Here is an 11373-nt window from a genome sequence, read left to right on the forward strand (position 1 = left end):
TATCCCGCATCATCTTTCTCTGCCTTGCTACATGTTCAATCACATCATCCTGCTCCAATGCCTCTCTTCCATTGTCCAGCTAAATGTCACTGCCCTCGCCTGGTCTACTCTTACCAACTGAGCCATAGCCAGAGAATCACTTGCAATGGCTCCCCTATTAGATGTATTACTGACCATCTTATATTTAAGGACCCTAGTTTTGGTCTCCCCCACGAATGGAAACATCTTCCCCAGATCTATCCCATCAAAGCTTTCCATAATCTTAAAGACTTCTATCAGGTTACCCCTCAGACTTCTCATTTCTAGAGATTGGAACCCCAGCCTGGTCAAGCTTTCATGATAGATATAACCTCTCGGTTCTTAGCACCACCATTAAGATCGCCTATTTCCACCTCCATAACATTGCCCGACTGCACCCGTGCCTCAGCTCATATGCTGCTGAAAACCTCATCCATGCCTTTGTTACCTCTAGACGTGACTATATTAATGCACACCTGGCCGGCCTTCCTTCTTCCACCCTCTCTTTCAGATATTTGTTTCTGTCCTCCTCACCGAGTATTCTCTCCCTTTAATGTTCCTGGACTGATTCAGTCACCGAACATTATACCATCATATTTGATTTGCTCGGGCAAACAAGAACAAAAATGTACATTTATATTAGGCCTGTAATGTAGTAAAGTATCCCAAGGTGCTTCAGAGGAGCATTATCAAAGAAATTTTTACAAGAAGCCACGGAAAGAGATAATAGCACAGGTGGAAGTAACATAGAAACATAGAAGATAGGAGCAGGAGTAGGCCATTTGGCCCCTCGAGCCTGTTGCACCATTTAATGAGATCATGGCTGATCATCCAAATTCATTACCCTGTCCCTGCTTTCTCTCCATATCCCTTGATCCTTTTAGCCTTAAGAAATATATCTAACTCCTTCTTGACTATATTTAATAAGTTGGCCTCAACTGCCTTCTGTGGTAGAGAATCCCACAGGTTCACCACTCTCTGGGTGAAGAAATTCCTCCTCATCTTAATCCTAAATGGCTTTCCCCTTACCCTTAGACTGTGAACCCTGGTTCTGAACTCCCCTACCATCGGGAACATCCTTCCTGCATCTAGTCTGTCTAGTCCTGTTAGAATTTCAATGAGATCCCCTCTCATTCTACTAAACTCCAGCGAATATAAGCCTAATCAACCCAATCTCTCTTCACGCGTTATTCCTACCATCCCAGGTATCAGTCTGGTGAATCTTCACTGCACTCCCTCCATGGCAAGAACATCCTTCCTCAGATAAGGTGACCAAAACTGCACACAATACTCAAGGCGTGGTCTCACCAGGGCCTTGTGCAACTGCAGCAAGCCATCCTTGCTCCTGTACTCGAATCCTCTCGCTATGAAGGCCAGCATACCATTTGCCTTCTTAACCGCCTGCTGCACCTGCATGCTTACCTTCAGTGACTGGTGCACAAAGACACCCAGGTCTCGTTGTACTTCCCCCTCTCCCAATCTATTGCCATTCAGATAATAATCTGTCTTCCTGTTTTTGCCACCAAAGTGGATAACTTCGCATTTGTCCACATTATACTGCATCTGCCATGCATCTGCCCAATCACCCAACCTGTCCAAATCATATTGGAGTTTCTCGGCATCCTCCTTGCAGCACACATGCCCACCCAGCTTTGTGTCATCTGCAACTTGGAGATGTTACATCTATTCCCCCATCTAGATCATTTATATATATTGTGAATAGCTGGGGTCCTAGCACCGATCACTGCGGTACCCCACTAGACACTGCCTGCCACTCGGGAAAAGACCCATTTATTCCAACACTTTGCTTCCTGTCTGCCAACCAGTTCTCTATCCAAGTCAGTACCTTACCCCCAATCCCATATGCTTTAAATTTGCACGCCAATCTCTTATGCGGGACCTTATGGAAAGCCTTCTGAAAGTCCAAATACACCACATCAACTGGTTCTCCCTTATCTATTCTACCAGTTACATCCTCAAAAAATTGCAGTAGATTAGTCAAGCGTCATTTACCTTTTGTAAATCCATGTTGACTTTGTCCGATCCTGTCACTGTTTTCCAAGTGCTCTGCTATTACATCTTTTATAATGGACTCTAGCGTTTTCCCCACTACAGATGTCAGGCTTACCTAAAATTCCCCGTTTTCTCTCTACCACCTTTTTTTAAATAGTGGGGTTACATTAGCTAACCTCCAATCAATGGGAACTATTCCAGAGTCTATAGAATTTTGGAAGATGACCAGCAATGCCTCTAGTATTTCTAGAGCCACTTCCTTAATTACCCTAGGATGTAGATTATCAGGCCCTGGGGATTTTTGTGGCCTTCAATCCCATCACTTTCCCTAACACCATTTCCCTACAAATACTGATTTCAATCAGTTCCTCCCTCTCATTAGACCCTATGTTCCCCGATATCTCTGGAAGGTTGTTTGTGTCCTGCTTTGTGAAGACAGAACCAAAGCATGTATTTAATTGGTGTGCCATTTCTTTGTTCCCCGTTATAAATTCCCCTGATTCTGACTGCAAGGGATCTATGCTTGACTTCACCAACCTTTTTCTATGCACGTATCTATAGAAGCTTTTACATATTCTCATATTCTATTTCCCCCTCTTAATTAAGGCAATTGACCTCCTTTGCTGAATCCTAAACCGCTCCCAATTCTCAGGTTTGCTGCTTTTTCTGGCCAATTTATATGTCCTCTGCTTGGATCTTATGCTATCCCTAATTTCCCTTGTTAGCCACGGTTGAGTCAAGTTTTTTGTTTTATGTTTATGCCAAACAGGGATGAACAAATTCTGTAGTTCATCCATGCAATCTTTAAATGATTGACATTGCCTACCCACCACCAACCCTTTAAGTAACGTTCCCCAATCCATCCCAGCAAACTCACGTCTCATACGCTCAAAGTTTCCTTTATTTAAATTCAGGACCCTAGTCTCTGAGTCAACTACTTCACTCTCCATCTTAATGAAGAATTCTATCATATTATGATCGCTCCTCCACAAGGGGCCTCACACAACAACATTGCTAATTAATCCTTTCTCATTACATAATACCCAGTCTAAGATGGCCTGATCTCTAGTTGGTTCCTCGACATATTGGTCCAGGAAACCATCCCGTATACACTCTAGGAATTCCTCCTCCACAGTATTGTTACTAATTTGGTTAGCCCAATCTATATGTAGATTAAAGTCACCCATGATAACTGCTGTGCCCTTATTGCACGCCACTCTAATTTCCCATTTAATGCCATCCCCAACCTCAGTATTAATGTTTGGGGATCTGTACACAACTCTGACTAACGTTTTCTGCCCCTTGGTATTTCTCAGCTCTGCCCATACAGATTCCACATCATCAGAGCTAATATCCTTCCTTACTATTGTGTTAATCTCCTCTTTAACCAGCAATGCTACCCCACCTACCTTTCCTTTATGCCTGTCCTTTCTGAATATTGACTATCCCTGGATGTTGTATTCCCAGCCTTGGTCACCCTGGAGCCATGTCTCCGTAATTCTAATTATATCATATCTGTTTACATCTATTTGCGCAGCTAATTCATCCACGTTATTACGAATGCTCCTCGCATTAAGACACAAAGCCTTCAGGCTTGTTTTTTTTAACAAATTAGTCCTTTTAGAACTATTATTTACTGCAGCCCTGTTTGATTTACACCCTTGATTTCTCTGCCTTCCACTTTTGCTTTTGTCCTTCCTGTCTTTTGTTTCTATCCTTGCTTCCCTTTCCTCTGTCTCCCTGCACAGGTTTCCAACCCCCTGCCATTTTAGTTTAAACCCTCCTCAACAGCACTAGCAAACACTCCCCCTAGGACATCGGTCCCGGTCCCGCCCAGGTGCAAACCATCCAGTTTGTACTGGTCCCACCTCCCTCAGAACCAGTTCCAATGTCCCAACAATTTGAATCCCTCCCCCTTGCACCATTTATCTAGCTACATCTTCATCTGAAATATCCTTCTATTTCGACTCTGACTAGCATGTGGCACTGGTAGCAATCCTGAGATTACTACCTTTGAGGTCCTATTTTTTTCTTTACCTCCTAAATTCCTATATTCAGCTTTAAGGACCTCATCCCATTTTTTACCTATATCGTTGGTACCTATATGCACCACGACATCTGGTTGTTCAACCTCCCCCTCCAGAATGCCCTGCAGCTGCCCCGAGACATCCTTGACCCTTGCACCAGGGAGGCAATATACAATCCTAGAATCTCATTTCCGGCTACAGAAACGTCTATCTATTCCCCTTACAATAGAATCCCCTATCAATATAGCTCTCCCAATCTTTTTCCTCCCGTCCTGTGCAGCAGAACCACCCATGGTGCCAGGAAGTTGGCTGCTGCTGCCTTCCCCTGATAAGCCATCTCCCTCAACAATATCCAAAGTGTTATATCTGTTTGAGAGTGGGATGGCCACAGGGGACCCCTGCACTACCTGCCTGCGCCTACTGCTCTGCCTGGTGGTCACCCATTCCCTTCCTGCCTGTGCAGCCTTTACCTGCGATGTGACCAACTCCCTAAATGTGCTATCCACGATGTCCTCAGCATTGTGAATGCTCCAGTATGTATCCATTCGCAGCTCCAGCACCGCAATGTGGTCTGTCAGTAGCTGCAGCTGGATACACTTCCTGCACACATGGTCGTCAGGGACACGGGAAGTGTCCCTGATTTCCTACATAGCGCAGGAGGAGCATGCCACGGGGCCGGGCTGTCCTGCCATGACTTACCGTTTAATTAATTTAAATTAAATTAAATCAAATCAATACAACTAATTACACTACAATTAAATGATATACTCAAGGGCCCTTGGTTACTAGCACGCCCTGATACACAACGGATACCTTAGAAACTATAACCACAAAAATTAAGACCTTCTAAATTTTATAAACTATTAATCTTAACTGTCAAACTATAGAGTAGTATACAGACTCACCTGTCCGTACTCACCCAATCAGCTGCATCCTCTTGCCCGCATCACATTTTGAATCATGACGTGGTTCCAGAATGCTGCTGCCAGTCTGTGAGATTGGTAAGCCTCTGTAAAAAAAAGCCCATGAAAGTGAGTTTAAGTACTCACTGTACCATCGCTCACTGCTCCTCCTGACACTGGCCTCTTTAAAAAAGCCCGCAAAAGTGAGATTAAGTACTCACTGTACTGCTGCTCTGTGCTCCTCCCAACACTGGCCTCTGTATAGGAGCCCACGAAAGTGAGTTTAAGTATTCACTGTACCGCCGCTCTCTGCTTCTCCCGACACTGGCCTCTGTAAAAAAGCCCACGAATGTGAGTTTAAGTACTCACTGTACTGCCGCTCTCTGCTCCTCCTGACACTGGCCTCTTTTGAGAAGCGTATTACAGGAGATGAGTGAGGCAGAGAGGTTTAGGGAAGAAATTCCAGAGCCTCGGACCCAAGCAGCTGAAGGTAGGGACACCAATGGTGGGGTGATTAAAATCGGGAATTCGGAAGAGGCCAGATATGAAAGAGCACAGAGATTTCGTAGGTTTGTAGGGCTGGAAGAGGTTGCAGAGGTGGGGAGGGGTGATGCCATGGAGGGATTTTAAAAGGATGAAAATTTTAAAATCGAGGCATTAGAATAGTCAAGTCTAGAGGTAGCAAAGGATAAGTGTTTTAGCAACAACAACAACAATTTTATTTATATAACAACAGAAAAAGCTGGAAATACTCAGCAGGCCAGGCAGCATCCGTGGAGAGAGAAACAGAGTTAACGTTTCAGGTCTGCGACCCTTCATCAGAACTGGAAAAAGCTGGAGATGTAACAGATATTAAACAGGTGCAGAGACGGGGGGTGGGGGGGCGGGGAGTTAGGAGGGGAGGAAGGATACTGCATGAAAAATGGGGGCAGGGATAATTATCTGAAATTGTTGAACTCAATGTTGAGTCCGGCAGGCTGCAAAGCACCCAATCGAAAGACGAGGCGCTGTTCCCCGAGCCCACATCGAGCCGCACTGGAACAATGTAATAGGCCGAGGACAGAGAGATCAGAGTGGGAGTGAAGCGGTGAACTAAATTGACAGGTGACTGGAAGCCCAGGGCCACCCCCACAGACTGAACGGAGGCACCCCGGAAAGCGGCCGCCCAATCCGCGCTCGGTCTCCCCAATGCAGAGGAGACCGCACCGCGAGCAGCAAACACAGCACATTACATTCTAAGAAGTACAAGCAAATCGCTGCTTCACCTGGATAATTATCCCTGCCCCCATTTTTCATGCAGTATGATTTTTGCCACTCCCATTTGCAACATTTTATCTTTCCTGCCTCTTACAAAAGTACAGGATGTTCTTTCAATTCCTTCCTCCCCTGCTAACTGCCCCCCCCCCGCCACCTCTGCACCTGCTTAATATCTGTTACATTTCCAGCTTTTTCCAGTTCTGATGAAGTGTCCCAGACCTGAAAAATTAACTCTGTTTCTCTCTCCATGGATGCTGCCTGGCCTGCTGCGTATTTCCAGCTTATTCTGTTGTTATTTCAGATTTCCAGAATCCGCAGTATTTTGCTGTTATAACTGTATTTATATAGTGCCTTTAATGTAGTAAAACGTCCCAAGGCACTTCACAGGAGTATTATACAACAGAATGTGACATTAAGCCACATAAGGAGATATTAGGACAGATGACAAAAAGCTTGGTCAAAGTGGTAGGTTTTAAGGAGCGTCTTAAAGGAGTAAAGAGAGTTAGAGAGGCGAAGAAGTTTAAGGAGGGAATTCCAGAGCTTCGGGCTGTGGCAGCTGAAGGCACAGTCGCCAATGGATTAGCAATTAAAATCAGGAATGCACAAAAGGCCAGAATTAGATGAGTGCAGATGTATCAGAGGGCTGTGGGGCTGGAGGAGATTACAGAGATGGGGAGCGGTGAGGCCATGCAGGGATTTGAAAAAAGAGATGCGCATTTTAAAATTGAGGTGTTGCTTAACTGGGAGCCAATGTAGGTCAGTGAGCACAGGGGTGATGGGTGAACAGGGCTTGGTGCGAGTTAGGACACAGGCAGCAAAGTTTTGGATGACCTCAAGTTTATGTAGGGTAGAACGAGGGAGGACAGTCAGGAGTACATTATAATAGTCAGGTCTAGAGGTAACCAAGGCATGGTTGAGGGTTTCAGCAGCAGATGAGCTGAGGCAGGGGCGGAGCCAGTCGATGTTATGGAGGTGGAAATAGGCGGTTTTAGTTATAACATGGATATGTGGATGGAAGCTCATTTCAGGGTAAAGTATGAAACCAAGGTTGAGTACTCAGAAAGATGCTAGGGAGAGGGTGGAGACGGTGGGAACAATGACTTTGGTCTTCCCGATATTCAGTTGGAGATGAGCTGATGCAGGATCAGAGATGGGCGATGTTACAGAGATGGAAGTGGGCAGTCTGTGTGATGGAGCAGGTATGTGGTCAGAAGCTGCTCTATGAGTCAAATGTGATGCTAATATTGTGGACGATCTGGTTCAGCCTCAGAAAGTGACCAGGATGAGAAATGGACTCGGTAGCTTGGGAATGAAGTTGATGGTGGGGACTGAAGACAATGGCTTTCTTCTTCCCAATATATAGTTGGTCATGGGAGGTGGAATAGCAGAAGCAACAATAGCTTTAGCGGGAAACAATCAGGCTCTACTGAAGCTGAATGACCCGCATTGGGAATTACTTATCTCGCCACTGTACCGTCAACAACTGAATATATTGAGGTAGAACTGATTTGAGAAGCCTGTGGCTAACCAGGTTGCAGTTACACCTCACTGTCCACACCCCACTGTCCACACCCCACTGTCCCCATCCCACTGACCCCATCCCACTGCCCCACCCCACTGTCCACACCCCACTGTCCCCATCCCACTGTCCCCACCCCACTGTCCCCAACCCCCTGTCCACACCCCACTGTCCCCACCCCACTGTCCACACCCCAGTTTTCACCCCCCTCCACCCACTGTCCACATCGCACTGTCAGAAAAGCAAAGACAGCACTACCCTTACTGTTTCTGATGCAGACTGCTTGCAGTTCCTCTGACAGTGCGTTTGCTGCCCATTACTGCAGAAACAAATTCACCTACTCGCAATTCCTTCACACAAATCCGTCTATTAACTTTCTTCTGGCTGCAGAGCAGCTGTGATAGAGGGAAATGCATTTAATGAAATGTTTGATTTTTCGTGGTTGCTGAACGTTTTTGACTGACTTGGGTATTTATTGGAAACGTCCACAATCCCGGCTCAAACTAAGCAGGCAAAATTACATTAGTTGAACATAAGAATGTAGGAACAGGAAGAGGCCATTCAGCCCCTCGAGCCTGTTCTGCCATTCAATGAGATCGGGGCTTATCTGCGACCTGACTCTATATATTCGCTTTTGCCCCATATCCCTTAATAACTTTGGTTAACAAACATCTATCAATCTCAGATTTAAAATTGACAATTGATCTAGCATTAACTGCCGTTTGCGGAGGAGAGTTCCAAACCTCTAGCACCCTTTGTGTGTAGAAGTGTTTCCTAATTTCACTCCTGAAAGGCCTGGCTCTAATTTGTAGACTATGCTCCCGTGTCCTAGACTCCCCAACCAGCAGAATTAGTTTATCTCTGTCTACCCTATCAGTTCCCCTTAATATCTTGAAAACTTCGATCAAATCACCCCTTAACCTTAGCATTTAACCCTAGTTTGTGTAATCTCTCCTCGTCATATAACTCTTGGAGTCTGGGTATCATTCTGGTAAACCTACACTGCACTCCCTCCAAGGGCAAGATATCCTTTCTAAGGCGTGGTTCCCAGAACTGCTCACAGTACTCCAGGTGTGGTCTAACCAGGGCTTTCTAACTTCCACTCCCTTGTATTCTAGTCCTCTGGATATAACGGCCAGCATTCCATTAGCCTTTTTGATAATTTCCTGTACCTGTTCATGATATTTTAATTATCTTTGTACCTGGACCCCCAAGTCTCTTTGGACCTCCACTGTTTCTAGCTTTTCACCATTTAGAAAGTACCCTGTTCTATCCTTTTTTGGTCCAAAGTGGATGACCTCGCATTTGCCTATATTGAAATCAATTTGCTACAGTATTTCCCATTCACTTATTCTATTTCACTTTATAATTTTATGCTTCCATCTATACTGTCTACAACGCCGTATACCTTTGTGTCATCTGCAAATCTGGATATGTGGCTTTCTATTCCATCATTTAAGTCTTCAATCAATACAGTAAATAGTTGAGGACCCAACACAGATCGCTGCAGGACACCACTAGTCACATCCTGTCATTTAGAGTATTTGCCCAGTATCCCTACTCTCTTTCTCCTAAACCAAAATAATATTTGTGAGCAGCACCGTTGTATGCCCGATTCCTTCATAGCTCAAATGAAGTCTTTGTCATTTCGCTTATTACAATTGGATATCAGGTTTAATTAAATGAAATGCTAGGCCCTTTGTTTCGGGTTCTCATTTAAAAGACCCTGCCAATGCTAATTTCTATGTCCATCCAATAGCACTGCGAAATTATTTCACCTTGTCTTCTGCCTGATACTTGTGCAGTCTGTCCTTGTCCGATCAGGGCTTGCATTTTAAATTCCATATCTGGAAAATGGTTACTTGCAAATGAGAGAAAAATTATAGAAAAAATTAGCGGTCCAAACTTTGAGATAGCTGAAAAACTGGGACAGGAATCTAAATATTTTAAATGTTTTAAATTTCCAACTGGAATATTTTTTCACCTCACCCTGCCGTTCCATCTTGCCAGCCTCATACTACCACACTTTATGCTCGTTGGCCTCCAATTTGCAAGATTCCCTCTCTGCTTCCCATTAGCTTATTCTTCTTTTTGCATAAATCGCTCAAGCTGGAATTGAATCTAATGCTCATTCAGCTGACAATCTCTCTTCTTCACTTTTTGTTTGAAAATTAATCTTACGAGATCAAGTTCGACTTCTTTAGATTTGACATATTTTTAATCTGAATGTTATTCTTCAGTTCACTATTAAATTTTGGAAGTTTTGAATCATCTTCATCACCAGTATAAGCCAGATCCCATCACCACCACTAGTTGTTACACGTTTTGGGTACAGCAGTCCTGGTCATTCTCATAAGTGGTCTCAGCATATTATGTTCAGGAGTGTGGCCATACTGTATGATATCCAAATATTCAATAGCGTAACCGAAAAGCATAACAATGCACCCCTTCTGATCTGAACTGAATATCTTGAATTTCATTCCGTCCATGTGCTTCTCTAACATCTCAGTAGGTGGACTGAGGAACACTTTGCTGAGCTGAGGCATGATGCAAATCATTAAGTTGTTTTACTTTACCGACAGCAAGGCAACATACACAGTAATCTGCATCCATCTAACTACAGGACCTTTCTAAAGTACAAGGAAACGAATTTTCTAAAATGCTACTGCTTCCCTCTGAGCGGGTGTTCTTTACCTTTCCTTTTCAGCCGACTGACTTCAACCAGCTCTGGGCTTGAGATGACCAAGCATTGCCTCACTAGGCCAGGCTTCCTTTCCACTTAGCTGACTGACTCATTGACCATATGTCTCTTTTCTCAAAAAATCTGACTATTGAAAGGAAGTAGAAAGGCAGGACTTATGGCTTAATTCACGGATTAACAGTCGGCTGGTCAAACAGAGCAATGATGCCCCTCTGCCAAGAGTGTAGCCTCAGCACACACCTCGTTATGGGCTGACATGAAAAGCAAAATCCTCATCACAATAGATGGGGTGTTCACTGGAGTCTCTAAACTAACTTCCATGTTGAAAGGACTCTCCATCTGAATCTAGTCTAGATGTCCTAGCCGCTTTATATTGTGAATTTAATATATTGGAGAGCTACACTTAACTTAATACTATGAATTTAAACATGAATGACATTGAAATTATAACATTTCGTTATCAGATTTCCCTATTAATTCACTGAACAGTCTTTAATTTCACATCAATTGTGCCACCAGTCTTTTATGTCCTTGCTCATATTTCGTGAATGAACAGGTTGTCTACACTCTAATAAACCGGAATGGCTGGCTCAACTTCTTTTGTTATTGAGAATCTGTGAAGATTGATTTATTATTAGCTGATTACGTAACTTGCAATCTGAAATGTAAATATTGGGTCAATACTTGTCCACTAGCATGGGGCCTGGGACGGTTAATCATTTGCAAGAGATATTTTTTTTATTCGTTCCTGGTATATGGGCAATGCTGGCAAGGCCAGCATTTATTGCCCATTCCTAATTGCCCTTGATTGGTGGTGGTGAGCCACCTTCTTGAACCGCTGCGGTCCTTGTGGTGAAGGTACTCCCACAGTGCTATTAGGGAAGGAGTTCCTGGATTTTGACCCAGCGACAATGAAGGGACGGCGATATATTTCCA

This window comes from Somniosus microcephalus, chromosome 12 (assembly GCF_052327205.1).
Source record: "Somniosus microcephalus isolate GS21.2 chromosome 12, FLI_Smic_1.0, whole genome shotgun sequence".
NCBI classification, from domain to species: Eukaryota; Metazoa; Chordata; class Chondrichthyes; order Squaliformes; family Somniosidae; genus Somniosus; species Somniosus microcephalus.